Source organism: Hyaena hyaena, unplaced genomic scaffold (genome assembly GCF_003009895.1).
Source record: "Hyaena hyaena isolate Hyena2069 unplaced genomic scaffold, ASM300989v1 scaffold_89, whole genome shotgun sequence".
NCBI classification, from domain to species: domain Eukaryota; kingdom Metazoa; phylum Chordata; class Mammalia; order Carnivora; family Hyaenidae; genus Hyaena; species Hyaena hyaena.
In genome coordinates, this window is record NW_024080719.1 from 2,928,861 (window position 1) to 2,942,080 (window position 13,220).

Consider the following 13,220-nt stretch of genomic DNA (forward strand, 5'->3'; position numbering starts at 1 on the left):
CACCTCCCCAGAAAGCAGTCCCTTTCTCCCTCACTCCCAGTCTCCACCCAGCTCTCATTTCTGTCTTCTTGCAAGTCGTTTCCCTCCATCACTGCATCCCACTGAATAAAGTAAGATCTTGGCAGTTCCCTTGCCTGAGGCCTATTCGCTGCCTCAGAAATTCTCAAATATTTAAGGGAAAGACAGCCTTTCTCATAGGAAATGTTAGCTTTTGTTCCTTCTCACTGGGCTTCGAGTCCCACAATGGTGAGCGTTGGATCTCTCTTCTGCCCCAATGTCTCCTGAGGACACAAAAATATGTGTTCAAAGAATATACAAATGCAAAAGAAAATTTTATTTTATCGTTTTTAAATGTTTATTTATTTTGAGGGAGAGAGAGGTAGAGTGCGAGCAAGGGAGGGGCAGAGAGAGAGGGAGCACAGAATCTGAAGCAGGCTTGGGCTCTGAGCTATCAGTGCAGAGCCTGGCGCGGGACTTGAACCCACGAGCCACAAGACCATGACCTGAGCCTAAGTCAGACGCCCAACCAACTGAGCCACCCAGGCGCCCTAAAAGATGATTGTTTTTTAACAAGGGTGGCATATGATGACACATGAGGAGAAAGAGAAGGAGAAGGACTTGTTCAAACTGCTAATTTATTTACAAATTCCTCTTAAAAGTTTGGAATTTGAGCAGGCCCTTCGGTCAAGTGGAATGTAACCTCAGTTCGCTGTCCCTGTCTCCTCGAGGGATGGGAACTGTAAGGAGGGCCTCATCGCCTCCAGCTCCTCAGAAGTTTCCATTCAAACAGGGAGCAAGATCAGGGCAGTAAGAAGCAGGAAAGGGGACGAAGGTGTCAATTTAGATGAACTTTCCTATCACTCCATCTAGCCAGCATCTGTGCTTTGTCTGTCCTGCCTCAGGAAATCGTCATTTCTTTTTTAAAAAAACTTTAAAGTTTTATTGATTCTTCAGAAACAGAGAAAGAGTTGGGGGGGGAGGGGCAATTAGGAGAGGGAGACACAGAATCCAAAGCAGGCTCCAGGATCTTAGCCGTCACCACAGAGCCCTATGGCGGGCTCGAACCTACAGACCATGAGATCATGACCTGAGCGAAGCCAGATGCCCAACCAACTGAGCCACCCAGGCATCCCAGGAAATCCTAATTTCTACTCTAGAATCCTAAGGAGGGATGAGGGGGAAGGAGCTGATTTTATTGAGTGTCTACCATAGGCCAAGCACTTTATATAAATTATCACAATGATAAGATAATTTATAATTCAGAAAAAAATCTAGTTTGATGACATCATCCGTTTGGGACAGAATGAAGTTCAATAATTCACTTAGGAGGCACTTGGCTGGCTCAGCTGGAGGAGCATGTGACTTTTGATTTTGGGGTCATGAGGTTGAGCTCCATGTTGGGTATAGAAATAACTTACATATGTGTATTCACCTAAATTTATCCCCACGAGAAATAGAACCAGAAATTAACATACCCTCTGATTCTTAGGTCTGTGACCTTCTTTCCATTACAGTACGCTACAGTGGTCACTAGTATAAAGAAGATAAAAGAGAGCAGAAAAGGAAAAGGTTCTTTTAACACTAGAACCATGTTGGTAAATATTAGGGATTTGCACTGGGCTTTGGGCTCAAAGCTGGCTTGTGCAATTTTAGACCAGTTCTAAATGTTTTAGAACATTTTGAGTCCCAGCTACCCCTCCCTTAGCTAAATTTATTTGCATGACTGAGTATATGATTTATGCTCCTCAAACTTACTTATGAGATCAGCTTGTGTTGCACCTAGAGCTAATGAACTCTTTGCTGACCACCTACTCTAAATTAAATTGCTTTAATTTGTCCTACAACTGTTTTTTCTAAGCTTGGAGGAAACACTTGTTCATTCGGATGTTCCAGAATGTTCTCCTGCTCTGGGGTGCCTAGGAGACCTTAGATTTCAAGCATATTCTTTCTTAGACTTTGGTCTCTCAAACCAGAAGTTCCCTCCTCCTTGTCTGGCCTAGCTGATTATCTGGGCTCATTTAAATGCCACCCTTCTAGTCCCCTTCAGTACGACTTTTTGTGCCAGTAATATCTCAGGACAGTCTCTCTATTGTGGCATTTGAGTGAGCATCTGGTTAATAAGATGCTCATGTCAGCTTCAGTGACTTGTTGAGGGCCAGCTGGGAATACAGTTTTAATAAGAAGCCTTCTATTTCCCCTCTGTTCTTTGGGATAATCAGAAGAGAGAGCTCTAACAGGGCATTCTTCCCCAAGAAAGGCTCGGTCACTGCCCCCAGGATGTGTGGGGAAGAGAGAGGAAGGCCGGTGAAGTGCTCATGCCAGGCAAGTGACTGCGCAGGCTGGCTCACTGCTCAGTGACTTCCATACTTCAGGGCCACCAGGCAGTGTGAAGTTCATGTTTCAAACGAAGGACACAGTTCATGTCTCAGAGCTTCAGTTCCCCCTTAAATATAACTGAATGCTCAGGCTGCTGAGTATCAGGAGAGAAGTGACATTTCTTTCTTCCATCTGGAGGGCAGGTGCCGTGGCATGGTGCTCCTGACAGCACCCAGCACTGGGATGAGGGACAAAACAAATGCTTCCCTGTCTCCTTTGGGCTGGGGCTGGGGCTGCTCCTTCACTGAGTTCTTGAACCTTCCTCCATTCTGAGCTCCTCCTCGGTCTGCCCGTGATGCTTAAAGTGGGTATTCCAGAAGGGTGGCAGACCCTCTAGTGACACCCCAGTTTGGGGAAGTTTTAAAGGGGGCTGTTGGGGCTGGTGTTCCCAGCCTGGGAGTGTGTGGGAAATCCTGGTGTGGTGGGTTGAACTGTTGCCCTCCCCTCCATGCACATGTTGAAGTTCTAACCCTCAGAACCTCGGGTCTTACTGGAGTATTGGGCCCCCACCCACCATGAGTGGTGTCCTCATGAAAACAGGAGATTTGGACACAGAGACACAGGGAGAGCACCTTGTGAAGATGAGGGCAGGAATTCAGGTGCTGCTTCTACAAACCAAGGAATGCCAAGGGTTGCCAGCAAACTCCCAAAGCTGAGGGAGAGGCCTGGAACAGATTCTCCCTCTCGGCCCTCCACAGGAACCGACCTGCGACACTTTGATCTCGACTTCCAGCCCTCAAAACCCTGAGACAATAAATGCCTGTGGTTTAAGCCACTCAGTCTGTGGTACTTTGTTACTAACACTCTAGCAAGTGAATACACCTGAGTTGAACCGTTTTCTTGACTTCAGAGTTTCTCAGAGTCTTTAAAAAAAGTTTTTTATATTTATTTATTTTTCAAAGCGAATCAGAGCACGAGCAGGGGAGAGGCAGAGAGAGAGGAAGACACAGAATCTGAAGCAGGCTCCAGACTCCAAGCTGTCAGCACGGAGCTCGAAGTGGGGCTCCAACCCACAAACCCGGAGATCATGACCTGAGCCGAAGTCAAACACTCAACTGACCGAGCCACCCGGGCACCCCTCAGAGTCTTTAATATAAGTTAAATTTGTGTGCAACGATTTCCAAATTTGACTTTAGAACACTTTTTTTTGCCCCAATTCATCTCATGAGTCTGCTCTGGGTATCAAGGCTACCTACGAGAAAGAGAAGAGGCTGTTTCAAAGCCATCACCCAAGACCTATGTCAGAGGTCTTGGCACTGAAAACACTAACTCTGTGGCTCCATTTCCTCCTCTGTGTAGTCAGCTTAGGTCGTCTCCTCAGATCCGGGTCCAGGGCTCTGCGGGTGTCGGGGGAACACCTCTCCAGCTGACTTCAGGAAGGGCGCCATAAATAATGCGTGGGTGTGGGATGTGGTAGAGCCGGGGGTCTCCCGTCAGTTCTGCCGTGGCGCCTGGAACATAGGCACCGGGAACTGCCAGGTGGTGAAAGACAGCCCTTGCTGTCTGGCTTGAATCCAACGAGACCGGTATGAGCCAGACCCCATTCTGAGAGGTCTCAGGGTCAGCCTGAAATAGGGGTTTCCAGAAGGTGGATTCCCATGGTCCTGAGGGCTAGCCAACGGAGGTCAGCCTCCATCCCCGCCCTCTTGCTTTCCAAACTCCTCACTCTGCACCCAGGGATCTCCATTATGGGTATTGTCCACGGCTTCCAGACAGGAACCTTGGCCAGCTGGAGCTATAGGAAGGGGGCAGGGTGGGCAGCATGGAAAATGGCGGCTGAGAGCTGAAAATAACACACACACAGAGCCAGGGAGTGTCATTTCCTAATTCCTACCTCAGGATGGATCTGGCAGATAAGTGGGAGGAGCAGGAGATGTGAGGGCAAAGGGGTGAGGGACACTAATTGTTATGCTGCAAATACCCCACCTCCAAAAGTACCCAACAGCACCCGGGGCCCCTGAGTTCACCTCACAATAATTGTGAAACCAATTTATAATGGTTCACACCCAGTGGAGGAGGAGAAGGTGGGGAGGAGGGTCTGGCAGCAACTATACCCATGAAATAAAAGCAGTGACCTCAGGTTCATAATCTCCCCGAAGCCTCTGAGAGACATCAGGGGCAGCAAAGGAAGCAGTGGCAGTGTCTGGAGCGGGGGTGAGGGGACACGGCTTACATGAGGAGGCTGAGGAAAACATGGTTGGAAAAGCAGGGGAAGGCCAGACTTCTGGGGTTTGCAAAGCTCCGATTTATGTATCTGCCGAGGATGTCAGGCCATACTCCTAGGGCTGTGGGAAGTGAAGCTCTTTGCACAAATGAGTGACATATCAGAGCAAGGCTTCCAATGGCTCGGAGGAGTTGATATTGGAGGTGAGGACCCAGAAGGTGACCAAGACAGGAGGCTGGGAGACACCCAGAGCCTATAAGGCTAGCAACTGGACCGGAGAGGGGGTGGGACTGATCCTTGTTCCTCCTTGCACCTGCTAGAAAAGCTCTACTTAAAGGACTAAGCATCCCAAGTGCTGGCAAGAACACAGAGCCACCGGAACCCCCACACAGTGATACAGCGCCGGGAAGGGACGGCCCGTCTCCTGTTTGCTTGCGAAAGGTGCAGACGCCAAATTCTGAGCAAGGTCTTCCTAAGAAACTACCAAACTGTGTCTCTAAGTGACTGTAAAACTGCATTGCACAACAAGTTGACAGGTTTTTATCAGTTTTTTAAAATGAAGTTTAGGGGCGCCTGGGTGGCTTAGTCGGTTAAGCATCTGACTTTTGCTTGGGTCATGATCTCGCAGTTCGTGGGTTTGAGCCCTGCGTCGGGCTCTGTGCTGACTGCCAGCTCAGAGCCTGGAGCCTGTTTCAGTCTGTGACTCCCTCTCTCTCTGACCCTCCCCTGCTCACGCTGTCTCTCTCTCTCTCTCTCCTAGAAATAAATAAAAAAAATTAAAAAAAAAAAAAAGAACATCTCTCTAAACAAATAAATAAATAAAATAAAATGAAGTTTAACATAAAACTACCCTATCATTGAGCACTGCTGCTTCTAGGTATTTTCCAGGAAAAATAAAAGCATATATCCTCCAAAAGACTTCTACAAAATGTTCACAGTAGCTTTACTCATAATACTTGAAGTCTCCGTCAATAGGAGAATGGATAAACACATTGGCTACAGTCAGACAATGGAATACTACTTGGAAATAAAAAGGAGCTAGTTACAGATGGACACCAGCATGGGCAAATGTCACAGACATGAGAACAGGGCTGGATGTAACTGAGTACTTGCTGTATGGGCCTATTTACACGATGTTCAAGAACAGGCAAAACTAACCCAGTTGGGTAGAAATCAGAGCAGTGGTTATCTCTGGGGATGGGAGATTAATTAGAAATGGGCAGGAAGGAGTTCAGTGGGATAATGGAATTCTTCTATATTTTAATTCTATGGTCATACCATAGAACGCAGAGCACTTTTTTTTTTTTTAACTTGGCATCTGGCAGGAATAACATTTGTGGGAACACCCCCTGGGAACCTCTATTCAGACTCCTCATGAGTCTGGCCTAGGTTCATCGAACTCACCTATCAGAAAGAGAATGCTGTTTCAAAACCATCACCTGAAACTTATGTCATGTCCCCCAGCACCCAAACCCTTAACCTCTCCATACCTCAGTTTCCACATCTTTACAACCAGAATAGGCAGTCCATTCAGGGTCTAGCACAGGGTCTGATACATTACAGTTACTTTTCTCAATGAAGAAAAGTTGGTTAAATGATGGAAGCAAGATTCACTTCCAGTTCTAGCCCAGCATTTAAGAAGCTTAGAATTGTTGCTCTGAGCTAAATACACTTAAAAATCAACAACTCATCTGAGGTCCGTAAAAGAAGAGACAGGATAAATTGCTGCCCCTTAATTTGGAGAGACCTGCAAGCAAACACAGAGGATCACAGGTTACTAGGGCGGAAGCACACAAGTGGGAATCTCCTCAGAATCCGTGCAGGGGAAGGGAAGTCTGAACTGTAACTGACGAATTGCTGGAGGCTCAGTGTTTGAAAGCTCCAGAGCTAAAAACCCCTAGAGGACTCAGTTACAGTGAGCCTCTATACGTAGGTGAATTTTACCTCCTGGAGCTCTACCAGGTTGTCACAATGAATAAAACAAGTAAGATAAATAAAATAAAATAAAATAAAATAAAATAAAATAAAATAAAATAAAATAAAATACAATACAATAGAATAAAATAAAATAAAATAAAATAGAATAAAATGGAATAAAATAGAATAAAATGGAATAAAATGGAATGGAATGGAATAAAATTCTCCTTGTGCCCCTAGCAGGGGGAGAGAAAAAAAGAACTGTTTGGAAATATGCCGAAGCTCCTGGGTGGCTCAGTCGGTTATGGGTTCGACTTTTGATTTTGGCTCAGGTCATGATCTCATGGTTCATGGGTTGGAGCCCCAAGTTGGGCTCTGCACTGAGTGCAGAGCCTGCTTGGGATTCTTTTTCTCCCTGTGTCCTCCTCCCCTGCTCATACTCTCTCTCTTTCTCAAAATAAATAAATAAACTTAAAAAAAATTTTTTTTTGAAAAGGAAATATGTCAAAGCTTTTCTTTTAACAAGGTCTGCCTTTAGGGAAAACTAGTTAAGCAGAGCCTAGCCTGATAAGCGTTTCATCAGAGCCTAACTGACCTGAGGGAAGGGAAATATCCAACTCCAGCCGTCTGTAGCCATCCCGTCCCACCTAAGAGGGGAACTGAGCAGCGCAGTCCAGAGCTGTGTGCTCGCTGAAAGACGGAGACCGAATCACAGGAGTCTGGAGCGCTTCCCCTACCTCCACACCTCATCACCGCACTATTAAAAGATCATTTACAGCAGATCCTTTCACCCAGCTCATCATGCCCAGCTATCAAGGAGAAACTATAATATACAGTAAGAACAAAATTGGAAGAGACAGAGCAAGCATCAGAACCAGACTCAGACAATGGCAGAGGTTTTGGAACTGTCAGACGGGGAATTTAAAGCAGTTTTAATTAATACACCCATGGCTGCAGTAATAAAGTAGAGAGCATGCAAAAACACATGGGTAGGAGTGCCTAGGTGTCTCAGTCAGTTAAGCATTCAGTCTATGGATTTTGGTTCGGGTCATGATCTCGAAGTTCATGAGATGGAACCCTATGTCGGGCTCTGTGCTGACAGCATCGAGCCTGCTTGGGATTCTCTTTGTCCCGTTTTCTCTGTCCCTCTCCCCCCCCCCCCCCCCGCCCTCTCTCTCTTCCACAACAAATAAACAAAATTTAATAAAAGAACAGATGGGTGATATGACAGAGAGGATAGAAGTCCTGCAAAAGAACCAAAAGGAAATGCTAGAGATAAAACAAATAAATAAACACACACACACAAAATGCTATAATAGAAATGAAGCCTGCATTTGATGGGCTTATTAGTAGACTGGACATGGCGGAGGAAAGACTCTCTGAGCTTGAAGATATCATAATAGAAATTTCTAAAACTGAAAAACAAAGAGAAAAGAGACTGGAAAAAACCCCAGACTATCCAAGAACTGTGAGACAATTGTAAAAGGTGTAACGTGTAACTGGAATTCCAGAAGAAGAATGAAAAGAACAAAAGAATATTTGAAACAATGATGAGTAAAATTTTCCCCAAATTAATGTCAGATCCAGGAAGCTTAGAGAACACCACACAGGAAAAACAACCAAAAGCTACAGTTAGACATATCATTGTCAAACTACAGAAGATCAAAGATAAAAATTCTGAAAGAAGCCAGAGGAAAAAGCACTTCACTTACAGAACAAAAAAAAGAAATACATCTGACTTCTCCTCCGATACCCCGCAGGACAGTAGGATGGGAGCGACAAACCACCAACCCAGAATTCTGTATTCTGTGGAATTAGCCTTCAGGAGCAAGGAGAAATGAAGACTTTCTTGCACAAACAGAAATTGGGGGAATTTGTTGCCATTAGACTTGCCTTGTAAGAAATGTTAAAAGAATTTCCTTAGAAATAAGGTAACTGATACAGTTGAAAAACTTGGATCCACATGAAGAAAGGAAGGGCATCAGAGAAGGAATGTGTGAAGGAGGAAGATTGTACCTTATTCTAGTTTTAATTTGTATTCCTTTGAATATGGTTAAACCTTTTTTAACCAACAACAACAACAAAACAGATTAAAAAAAAAAAAAAAAGCAAGATTAACTATGGTTCCTCTGAGCCATTAGCTTCAGCCTTGTCCTGCATTGGATGATCACCAGAGAGCTCTGAGTCTGCCTCACTTAGAAGGGAGTGGAAGGTGGGTAACCCCTTCCCTCCCTTTCCCCTTTTCCAGTAAGGGGCCTAACCATCTCTCACTTGCTTCCCACAGAGCCAAATGGCAATCTAAGAGGATATGAAAGACAAACAAGAAAGAACACGAAGGCTCTACGTTTGTAAGATCTTTTCCTGCTTTATCTCTTTTAAACTTTAAGACAGGCCCATGTGGCTGCTGGATGAGCATTCACCCTATTCTGTAAGTGGGTGAATTCCCCGGCTGAAGTGTCAGAATCTGGATTTGAACCCTGGTCTCCTGGCTCCTCCGGGGCCCCTTCCACCCAGGAGAGTTACAACAGCAGTGGGGAGTGGTTCATCTCAGTTCCTGAAAACATGAGAGTTGCTAAGACATCTGTCAGACAAAAGGGGGTTGTTTAGTTGCATAAACAAACGGGGACTTGAGTTCCTGAGAGAGGCTGCTGCTGTCCCTGAGCAGGATTGACCTGCAGTGGGAGAGGTGGCTGGTTGTACCCCGTTGACCTTTGCTGAATGTGGTGATGGGGTGGGGCATGCCCAAGTCTGGCAGCTGCAGCCGGCCATGCTCAGTGTTGGCGAAGACCACTTTTTCCTCTCTTTCACCCTGGTTCCTGTGGGAATCCCTATGGTGGAGGCAAGCACATTCTGGAAGATGCACTATCTTGGAGTTGTCTGAAACAACAAATGAAGAGGATTCTGGGCAGTGGACTTAGCTCTTTCCTCTCCGCTTAGGCGCCCTGCGTGGCATAAAACCCAAAGGGGCAAAATCTATGAACTGTCACCCTCTTGCCTTCCCATAACTCACTTAGGGAAGAGTTTTTTTTCATTTTAATTGCTTGCCTGGGAACTGAGTTCTGACAAAAGATCAGAGCTTTCAGATCATGACTATTTCAGAAGACAGATTTTAAGCCCAAGGATGGAAAACGTGTTTTAGAAAAAAATGGATGCATCCTATTGGTAGGCTACGCTGGGGCACTTTGAGAGGGCTGATATTTAAACTGCTTAACAACTGAGTAGGCACAGGTCCTGAACAACACTAAGGAGGGCATGGAGCTTGGAGAGCTCTGAGTGCAGCACCAGATGTTAACCTTTTAGTTGCTGAATCTTGGGGAGATGGTGGAGGATATGGGGAAGGGCCTGTGTGACAGAGGAAACCCAGTGGCTCAGTTATTCACCCACCAACACAGAAGCCTTTCTGTTTTTAACAACTTGTTTGCGAGGGGCCTGGGTGGCTCAGTCAGTTAAGCGGCCAACTTTGGATCAGGTCATGATCTCGCAGTTAGTGAGCTCGAGCCCCGCGTCAAGCCCCATGTCAGGCTCTGTGCTGACAGCTCAGAGCCTGGGACCTGCTTCAGATTCTGTGTCTCCTTCTTCTCTCTCCGACCTTCCCCTGCTCGTGCTCATGCTCTGTCTCTCTGTCTCTCAAAAATAAGTATACATTAAAAAAATTAAAACAAAAACAAAAAAATAACTTGTTTGCTTTCACCTATGTAGACAGCTGAACATTAGCCCCGCCCCTAATCATAGCTAAGGGAGTTTGAAAAATCTGGCCAAGGTCATGCGACAATATCCTAGCTCAGTCTCTACCCTTGTCTTTAGATCCTCAACCTAATACCAGGAAAAGTGCCTAACGGTCTTGTGTTTCGTATTTAGCCTATCTACCCATAGACCTTGTCAATACCATAGTATTTTGAGCAATTTATAATTATACAGAAAATAGGCTGCCTACATCAATATGTGAAGTATTCTCTAGACCAAGGGTTGGCACACATTTTCCATAAAAGGCCACTTTGTATATATTTTTTGGTCTGTGGGTCACAAAGCCTCCATAGCTCTGTCATTGCAGCAGGAAGACAGCCATACAAATATGTAGACGATAGGGACTAAAATGTGAACGTCGTATGATTTTCACATGTCACAAAATAGAATCCTTCTTTGGGTTTTTTTTTTTAGCCCTTAAAACTTGAAAAACATTCATTGGAAAAAGCACCAATTTTTCCAACCATTAAAAAATGAAAAATATTCATTGACAAGAAAAACATTCATTCACTGAAAAACTCCATTCACCTGCAAAGTCAAAACCACAGCGGGTCGGATTCAGCTCACGGGCCTTGTTCTGTCAACCTCCAGGCTAGGTGGCCCAGGCCCCTCGAGCCTCACCGCATCCCCAGCATAGTGACTGTATAGAATCAAAGCCAGTGTGAAAGTGGCTTCCCTACTTCCCTTCCTCTACGTCCCATCTACATGAGGCTCCCTATATTGATATAGGAATGGGGAAACTGTGGGTGGTTCATTTTTACAGGCCATCTACCACAAAGACAGGGACAGAAGGTGTGAACAACTTGAAGACAAGCCCACACCTTGCCTGGCCTCTTCACCCTTTATCACTGGAACCTAGAACAATGTTTTTAAAGATGTCCAAGAAATATTTACTTCTCTGCTGGTTTGGAAGAGTTCTCTTCATTTTGAAACTTACCTTTTCTTCTTTTAAGTGAGCTTTACATCCAGCATGGGGCCTGAACTCACGACCCTGAGGTCAAGAGTCGCATGCTCCAAGGACTGACACAGCCAGGTGCCCCAAATTTATTATCTTTTAAAAGCTTTGTCCATCTTACTGAAGAACCACTGAGATAATGCTAGTGAGAAATAAGTTTTAATCAGTCATTCCACCATAACTCAAAAAATTTTGCATATCACTTTCTATTTGTATACATCCCATTTTTATAATCATTAGTTATATGACATCATAGAAATGACAGAAACCTTTTATATAGTCTGTTCACATATAGAATTCTATAATCAGTTATTTTTTTCTTATCACAATATCCAACATTTTTTTCCATGTCCTTACATGGGTTTTTCATAATTACCCCTTTGTTAATAGCTACCATAATGTTCCATTGTGTTGATCTGTCATAAGCCATTAATCTTTCCTCTCATGGTCATCTAGGCTGTTTCTGCTGTGAAACATTTTTCCATATTTTGACACAGCCTTCCTGATTTTTTTTAAGTAGCTGGCTGATATTTCATTGTGTTTCTCCACCATAGTCTATAAACACACGTTCCTCCCATGGTGGCCGTCTTGGCTGTGTGTACAGACTAGGTCTGAGGGAAGCAGGTTGCAGAGACATGTGCTGAGACTAGGATAGACTAAGTCTGTGACTCAGAGGCAGAAGCAGCGGGCGTGTCGGGGGGGGGAAACCAGGGCTTGAGGGGTTCAGGCTCAAAGTAGCTCTGTCAGTCTTGTTCAACTTTGAATCCCGGCTCCTGCTTATCGATCGGTCACACATGCCCAACTCCTGTCCAAGGATGTCTCAAAAGCCTCCTGCTTCCTCTCAGCTTCCTATTGTTATTTTTTACTTTTTTTTAAGTTTATTTATTTTGAGAGCAAAAGGGAGAGAGAGAGAGATGGGGCCGAGAGAGAATCCCAAGCAGGCTCCATGCTGTCAGTGCAGAGCCCGACACGGGGCTGGACCCCATAAACTGTGAGATCATGCCTGAGCCGAAATCAAGAGTCGGGTGCTTAACTGGCTGAGCCACCCAGGCGGCCTTTGTTGTTATTTTTTAAAAGTTATAATAAGCCTGTAGGATCATAGTTCTTTTTTCTTTTTTGAATGATTTTATTAAGAAATATTCCCGGGAGTTAACTACTAGGCCAAAAGGTAAACATATCTTTTTGGCTCCTGCTAGGACCCTTCCAAAGCTGGCTCCACATTCTGGCGCTGCTGTTAGGTGTTAGCATTGAAAATCAGCCCTAATCCGAATGGGAAATGTCCAGCAGGGGATTATTTGGTTCTCCTCTTTGGGCTCTGATCACAGTCTTTGATTGAAGGTTCACTGTCTACCTGCTGCTCTAGTGCCCAGGCCCCCAAGAGAAAGGAAAACATCTTGTCCACCTTCATATCCCCAGGTCTATCTAACACAGCACCTAGTCCTACAGAGTAGAAGTTAAATACTAATTTAATAAATGGGTGCATGATTACCTGCAATAATTATTTTCTCAGACTTGAGTTCAAATTCCATCTCCTTAAGCTTTGTCCACTCTCGGGGCCTCAGTTTACTCATCTACAAAACGAGGATAATAATGTCTACTTCGCAGGATTTGTATAGGGATTTGAGATGCTGGTTCTGAAGGGTCTGACGTAGAACTTGATGCAATAAAAAGCAACTAATTTGCTCACTCACTGAATTTTCCATTGTGAGAACCCTTCATATATTCCCTCCGTTTATCTTGGGGTCAGGCTGGTTTTTTTAAATACATTTGAATGAATTCTTCATTTATCTTTTAGCTTTATAATAAGATTTTTGTCGCATAAATTTCAAGTATTTTAGTTATGTCATTTTTATCATAGAACTTCTCCAGTTTTATACGTCTAAATTTGTAGACTTTTCCGACTGAGACTTTTTTACATTTCTTCAACTAAGAACATCAGTGTATTCTCACAAATGTGATTTATTTTCCACTTCCTACTGGTGTTTCAACAATTTAATTTTTTTTAAAAACATTTTTTTTTAATGTTTTATTTATTTCTAGGAGAGAGAGAGAGGCAGCGTGAGC

General features: G+C 44.5%; 1 non-coding gene across 1 annotated transcript; it reads right to left on the reverse strand.

Annotated features, from left to right (window-relative positions):
* Window positions 1-460: 460 nt before the first annotated feature.
* TRNAL-UAG lies at window positions 461-545 on the reverse strand. Its single transcript has one exon. It is a non-coding gene; the product is annotated as a tRNA-Leu (tRNA).
* Between the last annotated feature and the right edge of the window lie 12,675 nt (window positions 546-13,220).